Source organism: Triticum aestivum, chromosome 2D (assembly GCF_018294505.1).
Source record: "Triticum aestivum cultivar Chinese Spring chromosome 2D, IWGSC CS RefSeq v2.1, whole genome shotgun sequence".
NCBI lineage: Eukaryota > Viridiplantae > Streptophyta > Magnoliopsida > Poales > Poaceae > Triticum > Triticum aestivum.
In genome coordinates this window covers 381026205-381032303 of record NC_057799.1, presented here as the reverse complement: position 1 = coordinate 381032303, position 6099 = coordinate 381026205, and positions in this window count along the sequence as shown.

Genomic DNA, 6099 nt, shown 5'->3' with positions numbered 1-6099 from the left:
ACTGAATTGCTTAGATGAGTCGCCTGGAACAAAATCAACAAGCTTGGTGTCATCGGCCGACTTAGATTTCATCACCGGTTCGTGTTCCGTGGTTGGCTTCTTGGGAGACGTCTTGTCTGCCGGGTCAACATTATCCTTATAAAACTTCAACTCCTCTGCTGCACAGCATAAGCAGCGTCACCTTCCTCACATTCTAGGGCTATCTTCCGACTTCCATGTGCCATGATGGTGCCCTTGTGACCCGGCATCTTGAGCTGCAAGTAAACATAACACGGCCGCGCCATGAACTTGGCATAAGCCGGCGGTACAAATAGAGCGTGATATGGGCTCTTGATCTTGACCACTTCAAAGGTTAATTTCTCAGCCCTAGAGTCATGCTCATCTCCGAAGGCTACCTCCAGTTCAATCTTACCCACTGGGTATGCCGACTTACCAGGTATCACTCCATGGAAAACAGTGTTGGATGTCTTAAGATTCTTATCAGTCAGCCCCATATGACGGAAGGTCTCATAATAGAGGATGTTGATGCTGCTGCCTCCATCCATGAGTACTTTAGTGAATTCATATCCACCAACTTGAGGTGCCACCACCAAAGCCAACTGACCCGGATTGTCAACCCGGGGAGAGTGATCTTCCCTGCTCCATACAATGGGCTGCTCTGACCACCTGAAATAACGAGGGATTGCCGGCTCAACAGCATTCACAGCCCTTTTGTGAAGCTTCTGGTCTCGTTTGCACAAACTAGTAGTGAACACATGATACTGTCCACTATTCAGCTACTTTGGATTGCTCTGATAACCCGATTGCTGCTAGTGCTGACCTCCCTGACCAGACTGTTGATTATAACCACCTTGATTTCCTTGAAAGCCGGAACTTGAGCCACCGCCCGAGCCATGGAAACCGCCTCCACCTGAGCCACCGCCAGGCCCATGGTTGCCGTCGAACATGTTAGAATTTTTGAAAGCCTTCATGATCACGCAATCTTTCCATAGGTGAGTGGCTGGCCTTTCCCGAGTGACGTGTCTTGGACAGGGCTCATTGAGCAATTGCTCAAGAGTAGGACCTGACCCGCCAGACCGAGGGGGCGGCCTCCCCTTGCATCGTTGATTGTTGCCCTGTGCATTGGTGTTAGCCACAAACTCCGGGTTACCGTCGGCCTTACGTTTATTGCCTGCCTGACTCGCCGGGTTATGCTGATGACCCTTTCCATTGCCGTTCTTATTTCCCTTCCCTGTCTTCTCTTCATCAGACGCGGGATTCTTGGTACTATCAGAGTCCGCGTATTTGACTAGAGCCGCCATCAGCTGGCCCATGTCATTACAATCAAGCTTGAGCCGCCCCAGCTTCTGTTTCAGAGGTTCAAATCGGCAATTTTTTCCAACATTAAGACCGCAGAGCCGGCATCCATCTTATCAGATGAATGTATTATCTCCTTGACCCGGCGCACCCAATGGGTCGTGGACTCACCTTCCTCTTGCTTGCAATTAGCTAAATCTACAATTGACATGGGCTGCTTGCATGTGTCCTTGAAGTTCTGAATAAACCGGGCTTTTAACTCTGCCCATTAACCAATGGAGTTAGGTGGAAGCCCCTTCAGCCAAGTGCGGGCCGTTCCATCCAACATCATGGTGAAGTACTTGGCCATTGCCGCATCACTGACCTCCAATAGCTCCATGGCCATTTCATAGATTTCAATCCACGCCCCAGGCTACAAATTAGCTGTGTAATTTGGCACCTTTCGAGGTCCCTTGAAATCTTTGGGCAAACGCTCATTACGCAGAGCCGACACTAAACAAGGAACACCGCCGGTTCTTGTGGCCACGCCTGCCTCAATAGATGTCGTCGGATAATCCGGGAAGGTTTGGTGAGCCGCCTGCTCAGCCGCCCGCTCAGCCTCTTGACGTATCATGTCCTGTATAGGATTATGCCCAACTGGCTGGTTACGGCGCTGGGCGTTGCTTAATATGGCCGCTGAATCCATATGTCTACTATAACTCGGGCTCTGGCTTGGGCGAGGAGTTGAATGAATCCTGTCTCGACTATAAGAATAAGCCTCCTGCTGCACCAGAGCTGTCTGAAGAAGTTCTCTGACCCTTCGCGTCTCAACTGCTGTTGGAGAGTCGCCATCCACTGGGAGAGCCGCCAAACGCGCCGACACAGCGATCAGGTTCTCCAAAGGGTTGGAAAATGACCCGGTGGTGTTGGTATGTAGCGAGGCGGGGCAGTATTCATGTGAGGAGGTTCCATCACTCGGGGCTGAACCGGCGCCCCCACTCCGGGTGTTATAAACCGGTTTGCCTCCGGCGGGTTACTAGGGCCGGCTCCGGGTGTGCAGAAGAGATTCCGAGGATCATAAACCGGAGGCAGACGGGATTGAGCCTTCTAGTGCTTCCTCCTCATCACCTCATTAGACGTGTTCAGATTCATCGTAAGCTGGAAAGCCTCTGACTGGATCAGCTGAGCTCGAGCATCCAAAGCCGCCCCGTTCTGCGGCCAATCTGGTGTCCTCAGCTGCTAGGGCTTCTTTGGCTCGGGCTACCTCCTCACGTACCCGTGCCACCTCTGCATCATGCTCAGCCTGATCCGCCGGAATAACTGTGGCGGTTAACAGGGCTGTCAATCTGTCCATGCGATCTATCAACACCTGAGCCAGCGGGCGCACAGGGCCTCCTGCCCCGGCCGCTCCTGACCCGGAGGTTATTGCTGCCGCAGCGGTAGAGTTTTGACCGGGTTGAGTGCCAGCCATGAAGATCCCTACTCTGCTCGGCGGCTCAAAGGGGTCCGGAATACTACTACCATCGGAACAGCCCCCAAGCCCGCCGTCTTGCAATTGGTATAACGAATCCGTCTCACCAGTGGACGACACACCATCAGAGTAAACGGCCGTCTCACCACCATCCACGGATCCTTCAGAAAATTCCCCTCCATGGATGCAACCCACGAAGGCATGCTTCATGGTGGGCTGAGCCCGGGCGGGTCTCGCACGCTGAGCCGTCTCGATGATGTCGGTGCAGATGTCCGGCTCAGGGCCCGGCTCGCCAATCCGGCCGATGAAGACGTGGATTCCGCCGAAGGGGACCCGGTATCCATACTCAATTGATCCGGCGTCGTCGATGTAGAGCTTGCCGCGATGACTCTTGGTCATCCGGCCCACGGCGTATCCCTTGAGCCCTTCGAAGCTACCCTTCAAGAACTCAAATCCACCGTGCACTGGCCCCACGGTGGGCACCAACTGTCGTGGAATTGTCACGGCAGATGTCCTCGTGAAGGGACTTAGTCGTGGATCCATCGCAACTAGGAAGCTTAAAGGGGTTAAAGCGGGACAAAGGACACGAGGGTTATACTGGTTCGGCCCCTTACGGTGAAGGTAAAAGCCTAATCCAGTTGAGGTGGAATTGCTAGGGTTTCGATGACCAGGGAGCGAGTCCGCTATGCCTGGCTCTCGATTTTATGTTACTTGCCCTAAGCCGCCGGCGGGTCGTCCCCTTATATACACGGGTTGATGCCCCGCGGCCTACAGAGTCCCGGCCGGCTCATAAATAGTGTCCGGCTCGGTGACTAGTTAATCTTGCCTTACAATGCAAGTCATGCTATTATGGCGGTTTATCACGGACCTTAAGTCGCCTTTGGGCTTTGGGCCCTTGACTGAACCGCCATCTTCAAGCTTGATGTTGGGCTTCATATGATGAATCACTATAGCGTAACCCGGCCCCTCCTGGGCAGGTTACACTAGTAGTTATATCCTCAACAGGTTGGGCGAAGGGAAGTCGGGGGAGGAGGAGGAGGTCACTAGCCCGATCAAGGTTCCAAAGAAGGGTGGTGGCTCGGTGATCCCAAAGAAACTTAACTTCGGGGGAACTACTGAGGTTGATGGTAGGACTGATGCTGATGGGGTGGGGGTTGTGAAGGCAGTGGCGGCTAAGCAAGATGAGGGCAGTAAGGATACTTCTATGGTCATGACGGAGTACCAAGGCACTAATGTGGGAAGAGGAGGGCCACTGATCGAGGTTGTGAAGGGTGGGAAGAAGCTTGGAGGAACTAGCTCTTTGGATGAAAAGAAGGGTAGGAAGGAGGGGTACACCCCGAAGACCTACAAGAAGGTCAGGAGGGAGGACAGGGCGGCGGGGAGTGGAGATGGCCCGGGAGCTAATGTGCTAGGGTAGAAACGGAATGCAGATGGTGAGGGTGGGGGTGCACCCACTAAGAAGGGGAGAGTGCTTAAGGAAGGGGGAGCCCAGGAGGTGGAGCAAGAGGCAAACAACTCAATCATATCATCGGCCGGGCTGAAGGAGCAGCCCTGCCGAGCACAATGAGGATCGTCAGCTGGAACTGCCAGGGGCTCGGGAATGGCCCGGCAGTTCGTGGCCTCTTGGATCTCAAGAGGGTGGAGGATCCCGATGTTTTGTTTCTGTGCGAAACAAAGCTGTTTGAGAAGGAAATGGAACAGTACAGGTGGAAGCTAGGGTTGGTGAACATGTGTGTGAAGAACCCGGATGGCAGGAGCACAGGCTTATCTATCTTATGGAGAAGGGGCGTGAATTTGTCACTGCGGTCCGTGGGTAGACGACATATTGATGTTGACATACCGGATGAGGATGGGACTGTATGAAGGATGACGGGGGTGTACGGGGAGTCGCAGGCATGTAGGAAGAAAGAAACATGGAGGACAATGAATCTATTGAACCAACAACACTAGGAGGGACGTCCATGGATGTGCATAGGAGACTTTAATGAAATTTTGGCAAATGATGAGAAGAGGGGAGGGGTAGACCGCTCCCAGGGCTGCATGGATCAATTCCGACATGCTGTGTGTCGTGGTTTTGTCACGGCAGATGTCCTAATGGAAGGACTTAGTCGTGGAGCCATCACAACGGGTTAGCTTAAAGGGGTTAAAGCGGACAAAGGACGCAGAGAGCTTATACTGGTTCGGCCCCTTTCGGTGAAGGTAAAGGCCTAATCCAGTTGTTGTGGAATTGCTAGGGTTTCGATGACCAGGGAGCGAATCTGCTATGCCTGGCTCTCGAGCTGTTGTTTGTTGTCCCTAAACCACCGACGGGTCGTCCCTTTATATACACAGGTTGACGCCCGCCGGTTTACAGAATCCCAAGGCCAGCTCATCAACGTGTCCGACTCGGTTTCTACCTTTCTTATCTTACAACACAAGTTACGTATGATAAGGCAGTTTATGTCTACAGGCCATAACCCGCCTATGGGCCCTGGGCCTTCGTAAAGCGCCACACTCCTTGTCTTCATGGGCTTCAAATATAAATAACTCATTATGGGGATAACCCGGCCTCTCCTGGCCGGTTTATACCCAGTAATAATATCCCCAACATTAGGCCCTAGATTGATTTGAACTGGTTCATGTCAATCTTCACCACTTGAGAAAAATTCTTCCTTCAGCACCTCCGCGTAAATCTTGTAAACCGCCATGTCGTCATCTTCCAGGATCATGATAAACCTCCATGACGTCACCTCTTATTAAAAATTGTATATAGCTCACCTTCATTAATGAGCCTCCGACAATCGAGGCGACAGCTCTGTCACATATCCAACTCTTGGGCTCCTTGATTTCCGCGCCTGTCACTTATCCTTTCGCCTTATAAATAAGACCAGGGGGTCTTTTTCATTTTACCCCCGTGCCTCTTTGCTTCTTCTTCCTCCTTGCGCCGACCTAACCCTCACGCGCGGCTGCCATCGTCAAGCTCCGCCCTCGACTTCAGCTCCGGCCGCTGCATCAACCTGATCGTACCAGAGAAACGCGGCGCTCCTCCGGTGTTCCATCAGCATCAGTAAGTTTCTCCTTTCCTTGCTCTAGATCCACCATTAGGGTTTCGGTGTTCATCGGAGTTCATTGATGCTCCGGCGTTGTTCTTCCTTGTTCTTCTTAGTAGCATAAATGGCTATTTCGGATCTGATAGTTCTTGTGCGGTCGTAGTCATAGTCCCCCTTTTCCTCATTAGAGCATCCCCTTCGTATAGAAAAACTCATCTGAATCTGGTGAACTGTTGAAGCACCTGTATTTTAGGTCTTAATATATTTCAGTTTTCTGACACGCTGCAGATCTGAATTTGTCATACCAGTCTGTGAAACCTGTTT